The sequence below is a fragment of the Gracilinanus agilis genome, chromosome 4, assembly GCF_016433145.1.
Source record: "Gracilinanus agilis isolate LMUSP501 chromosome 4, AgileGrace, whole genome shotgun sequence".
In the NCBI taxonomy this organism is placed as follows: domain Eukaryota; kingdom Metazoa; phylum Chordata; class Mammalia; order Didelphimorphia; family Didelphidae; genus Gracilinanus; species Gracilinanus agilis.
In genome coordinates this window covers 62,985,851-62,999,092 of record NC_058133.1, presented here as the reverse complement: position 1 = coordinate 62,999,092, position 13,242 = coordinate 62,985,851, and the positions used below count along the sequence as shown (strand labels likewise).

General features: G+C 36.3%; 1 protein-coding gene across 1 annotated transcript in view; it reads left to right on the top strand.

Moving 5' to 3' along the window:
- NME7 (NME/NM23 family member 7) overlaps positions 1–13,242 on the top strand; it is a 133,927-nt gene that overhangs the window by 55,448 nt on the left and 65,237 nt on the right. The window lies entirely within an intron of this gene.

The following is a 13,242-nucleotide window of genomic DNA, read 5'->3' as shown; positions in this document are numbered from 1 at the left end:
AATTCAAAAATAAGGAATGCTGATAGATCTGAGGTAAAATTTGTTGATCTAAACCTAATCTCTCCCATATTGTTTTCCAATTTTCCCAGCAGTTTTTGTTGAGGTAAAATTTGAATAATATAATGCTGAGCTCCTTTCTGTCTCTTGTTCCTGAAAGAAAAAAGGAGTAGCTGTGAAGACTTGCATCTCAAACTTTTGACCATGTTAGTTATCATTCTCTTAACTGGCTTAGATTTCATCACATTTTTTTTAAAATGTGGCAACCAGAATTGTATGTATTTCAGACATTTGAGAAACCCATCTTTAAGCCTTAGCATTCTTTTTGTTTTGTTGTCAAACTGCTTGTGATGGAAATTGACCCTCTGGCTTTGGAGGATTTAGGGGGTTCTTGGAAAAGTCATGCAAGATGAAAAGATATGAATAGATTGTCATTTACATCATTAGAAGAAGTGTGGACATCAGTGAAATCCACTAGAAATAGAATATATACATATATACAAATGTGTACATATATCCATCTAGACATGTACATCTGTCAGTATATACATGGGTGTATACATATCCCATATCTTTCTGTTTATCTATATCTGTCTGTCTTTATCTTCCCCCATCTTGTTATATAAGTCTCCCTATTTCCTCATAGTTTCGAAGTACATTGAGATACAGTCATTCCTATAAATCAACTCAGAAGAGGATAGTTGAGGAGTGAGGGAGATAGAGGCAGCTGATAGAAGACAGTTGAAAGATCATCTGTCCTTTGTGGAAAGGACAGAATTCTGCTTTGGAAAGCTTCTAGTACAAGGCAGAAAAATATATGTGTAGGTGTATTGGAGAAACTGTTTTTCTTATTTCCCTCAGCTTGTGTACAGCATGTGGGGAATAAATGAAGTGGAAAAATACATGAGAAAAAACTACGTTTCTTTTGTGGCATATTTTGCCTTTATTAACTTCATGTATTTGAGAACTAATGCTTTTTTTTTTAGCTAAGAAAATAATAAAGCATGCTTACTTTGTGCAGTCAGAAGCATATTTTGGAAAATCCCAGTATATTAATACATTTATAAATGAAACAGTGCCAAGATCGATGGAAAAGTTGGTAGGCTTTGCCAGAGCTCTTCCCTCAGGCCTTTCTTGGTCCCAGCTTGGGATGAGCTCAAGGACCTGGGATCTAGCAGGAGGGCCCAAGTCTACTGGCATCCTAAATATGTAGGACAATTAAATCCCTTCAGTTACTTGCAGTTTCCAGGGGGAACTAATTTTCTTCCCAGCACCTAGCACAGTGCTTGGCACATCGTAGTCCCTTAATTGATTTTATGAAACTCAGTTTACCAAAATGGAAGAATCAGTGGCATTTAGCAATAGCTTTACATTTATTTCCCCAATTTTTGTTCTTCAAGTTTCCTTGACTGTATAGGAATTCTTTCTAAATTCTCAGGCCTGTATTAGTGATCTCATTTATGTGGGTACTCCTATGACTTTTCAACCTTTGCAGCCTTTGTCAATAATCTTCCATAAACTGTCCCAATACTCTGAAGGTCTCTGTCAGTTTTTTGCTTGTTTTACTGTTTTGTCCATCCCAATACAATATTCATACTATCCATCTCTTACTACATGACTGGTATACCTAATTTTCTGGTCTGAATCCTTGATATTTCCCTAGTGATATCCTGGAAAACATGGTCATTATCTTCAAATAATTTAAGGATTTGTCCACATGGATTTTTGGATGACTTAGTTTACTGTTACCCCAGTGTCAAGTACCCCTATTTTGGTTTGAATATTAAGTACTTTTTTTGAAGGCTTCTCTATTGGGTAAAGTTTCTTCTCAGGAAGCCCAGTTTGACCTTTGCATTTGATTTGTTACAGCTGACCTTCCCTAATACCATAGCTGCTGAATGTTAGGAAGTTTATACACCTGTTTGTGGTTAGTCTCTGTAGGCTTCCCAAAAGGATATAAGAGACTCTCAGGTTCAGTTTCCCTTTGGAGTTGGCATCTAGCATGGTGCCTTCTCCCAGAGGAGTTGGTACTTAGCACAGTGCTTTCTCCCAGAGATATGGTTCCCAGGGTCCCAGAGCCTTTGACTCTGTGTGGTATTTATTTAGCTCATGACTGTGTGGTGGCCAGAATAATGAACCTATACCTATTCCTAATTAAAGAGTAGGTTTTTTTATGACTGCTGGATAGTTCTGTGTTATTTTCTAAGTTATCAGATTATTATATAGAAGAAAATTAGACTTATTTTATTTGTCTCCAAAGAGAAGAACTAGAAACAAAGAACAGTATTGTAGGATGAAAATTTTGGCTCCATGCAAGAACCGTCCAGTTATGGAATGTGCTTCCTTAAGAAGCAAGGATTTTTTTTCCTTGTAGGTCCTCTGGAAGGGCCTAGATCAGTGGTTCCCAAACTTTTTTGGCCTATTGCCCCCTTTCCAGAAAAAAATATTACTTAGCCCCCTGGAAATTAAGTTTTTAAAAATTTTAATAGCAATTAATATGAAAGATAAATGCACCTGTGGCCATCACTGCCCCCCCCCATCGCTGCAGCACCCACCAGGGGGCGGTAGCACCCACTTTGGGAATCACTGGCCTAGATGGTCAACTGTTGTGTCAATCAGTTGGTATATATTAAGTACCTGTTTAGTGGCAGATGTTGCTCTAAGTACTGGGTTTATAAATAAGAAATAGTCCTTGCCCTCAAGAAGCTTACAGTCTAATAAGGGAAGATGAGATATAAAAGGAAACAAAGTCGGCTGGAAAAAGGCTAGGGAAAAAGTTATCCATCTCAAGGGCATGGTGGGGTCCAGTCTAAGATGTATAACTGATGAGAAATGAAGAACTGGCCAGCCTGGAAACCTTCTCTAAATGGAGGTTTTGGGAAGAGTTCTTTGCTCTACCCATTAGCCCTTCAATCAAAGGAGCAGAGGATAATGAGGGTACTGATGAGGTGGGTGTGAGTATCAACGCTGATGCAATCTTTCTGATGTGTTTCCTGGTGATGAGGTCATCTAGGGAACATTATCAAGTGCAAGGAGTACAGCTGGTGGGAAATGCTGAAGATGTTGAAACCTGTTTGGGGTAAAGTGTTAGCCTAGGTCTCCTCTAAGAACCTTTTCCACTCTCAATTTTTTTTTCTCCAAGCCAAGAGATCAATTTATACAATGACAACATTATAAGGAAAAAAAAAAACTTTGGAAGATTTAAGATTTCTCTCAGTGTACAACCAGCCAGAACTCCAGAGGATTGATAAATGAGCATGCTACTTATCTGCTGAACTGATGGATTCAGGATATAAAAATATATTTTGGGGGCTTGAGAAATATTGAATTTGTTTTTTAATGCTTATTTTTTACAAAGATTGTGTTACTCCTTTTTTTTATTATGAGGGAAGAGGGATTGCTAGTGATAGAATTTTCCAAAAATAAGAAAAAAATAATAGAGGGTTGTATAACCATGACAAAATTACACAACCTTTTAGTACTCCAAATAATTCTCTATAATAAGTCTTTATAAATTTCAAAACAATTTAAGATTTTGTTGGTATGTCTTCTATCTACCAACCAATGGAAGTTTCTAGTGAAGAACTTTCCATACTGATGAAATCTCAGGTCTAGTCACAGACAAAAAGTTAAGGCTGAGGGTCTCCAGGTATGGCACTAAATAGGTAAATTAATTTGGGTAGAATGGTCATTTTTATTATGTTAGCTCGTCCTACCCATGAACAATCAATGTTTTTCCAATTGTTTAGATCTAGTTTTAATTGTTTGGAAAGTGTTTTGTAGTTGTGTTCATATAATTCCTGTCTTTGTTTTGGTAGATAGATTCCTAAGTATTTTATATTGTCTAGAGTGATTTTAAATGGTGTTTCTCTTTCTACCTCTTGCTGCTCTAATGTGTTGGAAATATATAGAAATGCTGATGATTTATGTGCATTTATTTTGTATCCTGCAACTTTGCTAAAGTTGTTGATTATTTCTACAAGCTTCTTTGTTGATTCTCTAGTATTTTTTAAGTAGACCATCATATCATCTGCAAAGAGTGATAGCTTAGTCTCCTTATTGCCTATTTTGATACCTTCAATTTCTTTTTCTTCTCTAATTGCTACTGCTAGTGTTTCTAGTACAATGTTAAATAATAGAGGTGATAATGGGCATCCTTGTTTCACTTCTGATCTTATTGGAAAGGCTTCTAATTCATTCCCATTGCATATGATGCTTGTTGATGGTTTTAGGTATATACTGTTTATTACTTTTAGGAAAGGACCTATACTTTCCAGTGTTTTCAATAGGAATGGATGTTGTATTTTATCAGAGGCTTTTTCTGCATCTATTAAGATAATCATGTAATTTTTCTTTGTTAGATTGTTGATATGGTCAATTATGTGGATGGTTTTCCTAATGTTGAACCATCCTTGCATTCTTAGTATAAATCCCAACTAATCATGGTGGATGATCCTCTTGATCACTTGCTGGAGTCTCTTTGCTAGTATTCTATTTAAGATTTTTGCATCAATGATCATTAGGGAGATTGGTCTGTAGTTTTCTTTCTCTGTCTTTGATCTCCCTGGCTTTGGAATCAGTACCATATTTGTGTCATGAAAGGAATTTGGTAGGACTCCTTTGCTTATCATATCAAATAATTTGTATAGTATTGGGATTAGTTATTCTTTGAATGTGTGATAGAATTCACTTGTGAATCCATCCAGCTCTGGAGATTTTTTTTAGGGAGTTCTTTGATGGCTTGTTCAATTTCTTTTTCTGATATGGGATTATTTAGGTATTCTATTTCTTCTGCTGTTAATCTAGGCAATTTATATTTTTGTAAATATTCATCCATATCTCCTAGATTGCTATATTTATTGCCATATAATTGGGCAAAATAGTTTTTAATGATTGCCTTAATTTCCTCTTCATTAGAGGTGATGTCTCCCTTTTCATCTTTGATACTGTCAATTTGGTTTTCTTCTTTCCTTTTTTTATTAGATTGACCAGTACTTTGTCTATTTTATCTGTTTTCTCAAAATACCAGCTTCTAGTCTTATTTATTAATTCAATAGTTCTTTTACTTTCAATTTTATTAATTTCTCCCTTTAATTTTAGTATTTCTAATTTAGTTTTCATCTGGTGATTTTTAATTTGCTCGCTTTCAAGTTTTTTAAGTTGCATGCCCAATTCATTAATCTCTGCCCTCCACAATTTGTTAATATATGCACTCAAGGATATAAATTTCCCCCTGAGTACTGCCTTAGCTGCATCCCACAGAATTTGGTAGGATGTCTCATCATTGTCATTCTCTCCAATGAAATTGTTGATTGTTTCTATGATTTCTTCTTTGACTAACTGGTTTTAGAGAATCATATTATTTAATTTCCAATTAGTTTTTGATTTGCCTGTCCAGGTACCCTTACTAATTATTATTTTTATTGCATTATGATATGAGAAGGTTACATTTATTATTTCTGCTCTTTTGCATTTGTTTGCAATGTTTCTATGCCCTATTACATGGTCAATCTTTGTGAATTGTACCATGTGCAGCTGAAAAGAAGGTGTATTCCTTTTTTGTCCCTATTTATTTTTCTCCACATATCTATTAAATCTAATTTTTCTAGGATTTCATTCACCTCTCTTACCTCTTTCTTATTTATTTTTTGGTTTGATTTATCTAGATCTGAAAGAGGAATATTTAGATCTCCCACTAGTATGGTTTTACTATCTATTTCCTTCATGAGCTCTGCCAGTTTCTCCTTTAGGAATTTGGATGCTATGCCACTTGGTGTATACATATTGAGCACTGTTATTTCCTCATTGTCTATGCTGCCTTTTATCAGGATGTAATTACCTTCCTTGTCTTTTTTAATTATATTTATTTTTACTATGGCTTTGTCAGAAATCATAATAGCCACTCCTGCCTTCTTTTTCTCATTTGATGCCCAAAAGATTTTGCTCAAGCCCTTAACCTTAAACTTTTGTATGTCCACCCGCCTCATATGTGTTTCTTGTAGACAACATATGGTAGGATTTTGGTTTCTAATCCACTCTGCTATTTGCTTCCGTTTTATGAGCTAGTTCATCCCATTCACATTCAGAGTTATAATTATCAGTTATGCATTCGCTGACATTTTTGTATCCTCCCCTAATTCTACTTCTTCTTCTTACACCATTTCCTTTTAAACCAGTGGTTTGCTTTAAGCCAGTAACCCTTATCCCCTCCCTTGATTTATTTACCTTTCTACACCCTCCCTTATTATTCCCCTCTTTTTTTTATTTTTAAGGCCTAATGAATTTCCTCCCCCTTCTTCTTCCCTCCCTTTTTTGACCTCCCCATTCCCCTGTTCCCTTTGGTTTATCCCTTCTGACTTTCTCAGTAGGGTTAGATAGAGTTCTATATCCCAATGGATATAGCTACTCTTCCCTCTTAGGGTTAATTCCATTGAAGGTAAGGTTTAAATATTACCTCTTAATGCTCTCTTCCTCTCCTTCTTATAATAGTATTCATTCCTTCCCCTTCCCATGCCCTCTTTGTGTGTAATAGATTATCCTATTTTTCTTATTCATTCAAGTTTCTCTTGGTGTCCTCTACTATTCATCCCCCTCTTTCCCCACCCCCATATCATCTTAGACTATTTAGTATTCCAACCTCTCCCTATGAATAATTATTCTAATTACTATAATAGCGAAAACTATAATAGTGATTAGAGTTCACTACAGAGACTTACACATAACATTTCTCCACATAGGAATACAAATAATTAGATCTTATTGAAGCCCTTAAAGAGGCAAATTTAAAAAATAAGAGTTTTCTTTCTTTCCCCTCTGTTTCTTATTTACCTTTTCATGTTTCTCTTGATTTTTGTGGTTGGATATTGAACTTTCCATTTAGTCCTGGTCTTTTCTGTGCAAATACTTGGAAATCTTCTATCTTGTTGAATGCCCATACTTTCCCCTGGAAGGATATAGTCAGTTTTGATGGGTATGTGATCCTTGGTTGTAGACCCACTTCTCTTGCCTTTCTGAATATCGTATTCCAAGCCTAGCGGTCTTTTAGTGTGGAGGCTGCCAGATCCTGTGTGATCCTGATTGGTGCTCCTTGATGTCTGAATTGTCTGTTTCTGGCTTCTTGTAAAATTTTTTCTTTTACTTGAGAAGCTCTTGAATTTGGCTATTATATTCCTGGGGGGTTGTCTTTTTAGGGTTTAGTGTAGAGGGTGATCTATGGATCCTTTCAATGTCTATATTGCCCTCTTGTTGTAGAACTTCAGGGCAGTTTTGCTGAATAATTTCTTTTAGTATGGTGTTCAAATTTCTATTTATTTCTGCTTTTTCAGGAAGACAATGATCCTCAGATTGTCTCTTCTAGACCTGTTTTCTTGGTCTATTAACTTCTCATTGAGATATTTCATATTTCCTTCTATTTTATCAATCTTTTGGCTTTGCTTTATTTGTTCTTGTTGTCTTGAGAGATCATTAGCTTCTAATTGCTCAATTATTTAGAGACTGGTTTTCCTTTTTAATCTGCTCATTTCTGGTCTTCAATTTACTTGCCTCACTTTCCATTGCAAAATTCTGCCTTTTAAACTGTTATTTTCTTGCCTGATTTTGGTTTCCATTTTGCTTACCATTTCCTTTGATTTTGGGGCATCTTTCTTCAATTGGGAATTTCTGTCTTCTAACGTGTTAATTTCCTTTTGAGCTATTTCCCACTTTTCTCGCCAAATCTCTTCCATCTTTCTCATAATCTCAGATTTGAACTCTTCAAGAGCTTGTGACCAGTTTTCATCATTTTGGGAAGGTTTGGATGTGATTGCTTGTTTGTTCTCTTTTGCTGTTTGCTCTGTTGTCTGGATTTTTTCTGTGTAAAAGTTGTTGAGTGTTAAAGATTTCTTTTTGTTGATTTTTCTCTTCTGGGGTTCCTGATTCTGGCTTTCCATTGTTAGCCCAGCACCTTATCAGCTTTATCCTCACACCCAGGGTCTGTCTGCACTCTTTAGGCTCCTGAGGTCTCAGGTCTAGTTGTTCTCAGAGTCAAGCCTGCTGGTGGTCCCCTTGCTTGTTCCTCTGCCCGAGGCTCCTTTAACAGTCTCAGGATGCTGCTTCCACAGCCGTGCTCCCGTCTGCACTGGGTCCCCACTCAAGGTCCAAGCTTGTGCTCAAGATCCTTGTCCACGCCTGCGCCTTAACCCGCGCCTGCACTCAAGGTCTGTGTTCAAAGTCCGCGCATTCTTTAGCCTCTTGGGGTCTTAAGTCTTGCTGCTCTCAGGAATAGGCCCTGGAGCTGCCAATGACTTAATGGGTGCCCCAAACTTACTCTAACTCTTGTGTGCTGGCTTTGGCACTGTAGGTGGTGTGGGTGGCAAGGGGGTTGCTCAGCTCACGTTTTAGTGAGAGCTGTTTCACCCCTTTATAGCATGGAAATGCCCAGAACCCACATACCTTCAATGTTGCACCGTGTTGTGGGGTCCCTTCATTCATCTGGATTTGTTTTTATGTCCCCTTTGAGGAGTCCTATATGTTTTGGTTAGAAGAGGTTAAGCAGCTGCTTTTTACTCTGCCGCCATCTTAACCAGGATCTGTCCATGCCCTAAATTTTGATGCCCTCAATTAGCTGCTTATATTATATGTGGAAATAGACCAGTTTCAGAGCAGTCTCTTTAACCTGTTTCAAAGTATGCAGATTCAAAAGATTCATTTGTTGAGTACCTACTGTATATTGTTGCTAATAGGCAGTATTAATAATACTCTGCTTTCCCATCAATAATTAGTGGAAAAGATAAGATAGAGTTATTGAAATATTTAATCTGAAACAGCCTTTAATTACATCCTTCAGTTTTTATAAATTTACATTACAACTAATTTTGACTTAATGGAAAATGAGATGGCAAACCTGTCAGAGTTGATAAACCAGATGTTTCAATATTTACTAATGGGAAGTATATACTTACTGTTAATTCTCCAGTGTTTCATTCACTGGTGACTCTTTCAACTAACAAATGGCTGTTTGTTTATCTGTTCGAAGGGATCATTATTGTTAATCCTCTGAAGAGCTTCTAGAAGGATTTCTAGACACTAGAGTAATGATTCTTAATTTTTTTGCTTGTCATGGATCTCTTTGGTAGACTGGTGAAGCCCATGGACCCCTTTTTTGAATAATCCTTATTGCCTACATTTATAATTGAGGGAAATGTTAAATTTTAGTTAGTGGATAGTAAAAATAAAAATATCATACTTTTTCCCCATCCAAAGTTCATAGATTTCCCAAAATCTGTCTATGACCTTTTGGAGATAGATCCTAGGTTAAGAATTTTTGCTTTAGGAGTATATCAGTCAATGTCTACTTCTTATTAATAGAAGTAATTTGTAGGGGAAGCTCAGTAAACAAGTGTTCTGTGTTGTGTGGATCATCAGCAATGAACTGATTCAGTGTTAAACAATTCACAGGTCTTAAAAAAATACACCTTTATAAGGGTAGTTTGTGCATAGGTGTGTGTTAAATATTGGTAGAGCCAAGGAAAACATTCAGAACTATCCCTTTAGAATTAAGTGCTAAGATTTGAAATTGTGTTAAGAAAGTGACTAAAATGATTTTGATTTTTGACCAGGAAGAGATCCTGCTATTAGGCATATACTCTAAGAAGGTCAATGATAAAAAAAAAAAGTCCTAGATCTTTCTGTAATAGCAAAGAACTGGAAACAAAATAGATTCATCTTAGTTGGGGAATAACTCAAAAAACTGTGATGTATGAGTGTAATGGAATAGTACTGTGCCATAAAAAAAGATGAAGATGAATGCTGAGAAGCACAGGATGACATGAGAACTTATACAAAATGAAGTAGTTAGTCAATAAATATATGTTAGTTGCCCACTATGTGCCAGGTTCTATACTAAGAACTGAGAATATAAAAAGTCACAAAAGATTATCCCTGTCCTCAGGAGTTCCCAGTTTACATAATGACTATAACAATGTCAATAGGAAGAACAGTGTCAAAATCATCAATTTCGAATGCTGCACAGTTATACTAAGTTTACCCTAAAGAAGAAATATCAGAATTCTCTTTTCTCCCTTCTTTGCTGAGGTGGGGAAGTATGGGTTCAAAATATTGCAGGTCACATCTTCAGTGATTATAAGTTAGTTTCGCTGACCTAGTTTTTTTTTTCCTTTTTCTCTTTGAAAATTCTTTGTTATAAGGGGACAGCTCCCTGGGAAAGGATATGGAGAGTGATGTATTGGTAGATGAAAGCAATATTAAAATGATATTAATAAGAATTAAAAAAGAAAAACTTTCTGAAATGTAGAAAACATAACCTCTCATAAAACACTATAGATGTCTTCCCAAGTATATATTGTTTTTGTTGTAATTTTTCATTCATTTGTTATGCATTTGTTTAGTTCTCTTAGCTTGGTGTTATATGAAAATGCCAGTGATTATCAAAATAATTCCTTACTTATTTCACATCAGCCCTGGAGACTGCTCATCCCAGCCCATACTAGTCACCTCTGGGCCTCATCTACTCTCTTTAGAGGCAAAACTTAATTCCTTCTGCCCTTTGGGTGAATGTTAATCTATAGCTTGTCCAGTTTAATCACTAAAGGTTAACAAAGAATTTTTTTAACTGGAAAATCAGGTCTTTAAGAACAAAACTTTTGGTTGTTTTGTCTAGTTATATGGATATAATTTATCAATCCAACATATGAATATATAATTTATCAATTGGCCAAATGACTACATATTTTTCATAGAATCAGTAACCTTAAATTTGGAAACCTGTTGCATGTGTTATCATACAAGCAATGTGCCATAATGGAAACACTTCTAAAATGGGGGCTAGCAAGCAGATTCTGCTTTCTTCCCATCTCCTCCAATGACATTGGACAGGTACCTCCTCTCATTGGCCCCTCCATTCCCTCAGCTGTTAAGATGTTTTGCTAAATGTTCCCTAGGGTCCTTTTCAGCTCTAATGTTTAGTATCTTCTATAAAGGAAGGTCATTTGCATTCTTATTCTAATGTCCACTGTTGAGAACAGAGAAAAGTTACCACAATAGAAATATCTTTTCTCATTCCAAACCTGATGGGATCTGCTATTATCTACTGTTTTATTTTTGAAAATTACCACTCATATGCATTCATGTTAATGTAAAAAATTCCTGCTGCTATGGATAAAGAATCCATTGTTTTTATTGCCAATAGTGCTTGGACCTCCACTCAGAGAAAGGGGAATAGAGGTTCTATTGTAGACCACACTTTCATGAGCATGGACAGGTAGCAAACATCCAAGAAATCTTGTTGCAGGTGAGGGCAAAGAGCTACAATAAAGAGTTTGAATCTAGCAAATTTTCATTACTACTAACTGGGAAATAATGTTCTTTTCTGTGATGCATTCAGCACGTGAATGATTAAATAGGCCTCTCTTTGATCAGGTTGTTCACACTGTCTTTGCCATCCTCATTCTATTTTATTTTTCCAAGTTTGGATTTTGGAGGTCATTTGGGATGCTGGGTATTTGGGGTGCTGGGCATTTGCCCTTCTGCTGCAGGATTACCTGAGCAGAATTTTTAGTAGTTTCTGTACTTATGACAAGCTGCACAGTAACCAAACCTTTGACTTGATTGGGGGTTGAGAGGAATGTGGCAGGAATTTGGTAGAGACTAAAAGGCTGCAGAGCCTCTGCAGGCAACAAGTCAACATCATGTTACACCAGTTTCATTTTTCACAATGTGACTTGGCTTTTTGAATTCTGCAGTTACAAATAAACATTATGAATACTCATATCCTCCTTTCTAAGTGTTTCAGGGGCCTTAAGTGTTCTCATGTCTCTTGTAATTATTTCTGTTAGAGGGAACTATAAAATCTTGGTCCCCTGGATATCATAGAGATCATAATAGATATTTGTCTTTGCAAAAAATTTACATATAATCTGGCAGTAGGTGGGAAGAGAGACTAAATGGGGCCTGAGGTTTGTTCTAAGGCTATATTTTTAGGATGCTAGGAATTCTGACTTTAGACCAGTCCCCCTGGTCCCCTCCCTTGGTTTACTTCCCTTTTCACCCCCTCCCTTATTATCCCCTTCTTTTTATTTTTTAAGGCCTAATGAATTCCCTCCCCCCTCTCCTCCCCTCCCCTCCCTTTTTTGACCTCCCCACTCCCCTGCTCCCCTTGGTTGATCCCTTCTGACTTTCTTAGTAGGGTTAGATAGAATTCTATATCCCAATGGATATAGCTACTCTTCCCTCCTAGGATTAATTCCACTGAGAGTAAGGTTTAAATATTACCTCTTAATGCTCTCTTCCTCTCCTTCTTAAAATAATATTCATCCCCTCCCCTTCCCATGCTCTCTTTGTGTGGTATAGAATATCCTATTTTTCTTATTCATTCAGTTTTCTCTTAGTGTCATCTACTATTCACTCCTCTTTTTTCCCTACCCCATCTCATCTTAGACCATTTAGTGTTCCAACCTCTCCCTAGAAGAATAATTCTTCTAATTACTATAATAGTGAATACAGTTTTTGAAAATTACACATAACATTTCTCCACATAGGAATACAAATAATTTGGTCTTATTAAAGCCCTTAAAGAGGCAAATTTAAAAATAAGAGTTTTCTTTCTTCCCCCTCTGTTTCTTTATTTACCTTTTCATGTTTCTCTTGGTTTTTGTGGTTGGATATTGAACTTTCTATTTAGTCCTGGTCTTTTCTGTGCAAATACTTGGAAATCTTCTATCTTGTTGAATGCCCAAACTTTCCCCTGGAAGGACATAGTCAGTTTTGATGGGTAGGTGATCCTTGGTTGTAGACCCAGTTCTCTTGCCTTTCTGAATATCATATTCCAAGCCTAGTGGTCTTTTAGTGTGGAGGCTGCCAGATCCTGTGTGATCCTGATTGGTGCTCCTTGATATCTGAATTGTCTCTTTCTGGCTTCTTGTAAAATTTTTTCTTTTACTTGAGAAGCTCTTGAATTTGGCTATTATATTCCTGGGGGGTTGTCTTTTCAGGGTTTAGTGTAGAGGGTGGGCATGGATCCTTTCAATGTCTATATTGCCCTCTTGTTGTAGAACTTCGGGGCAGTTTTGCTGAATAATTTCTTTTAGTATGGTGTTCAAATTTCTATTAATTTCTGCTTTTCCAGAAAAACCAATGATTCTCAAATTGACTCTTCTAGACCTGTTTTCTTGGTCTATTAACTTCTCATTGAGATATTTCATATTTCCTTCTATTTTGTCAGTCTTTTGACCTTGCTTTATTAATTCTTCT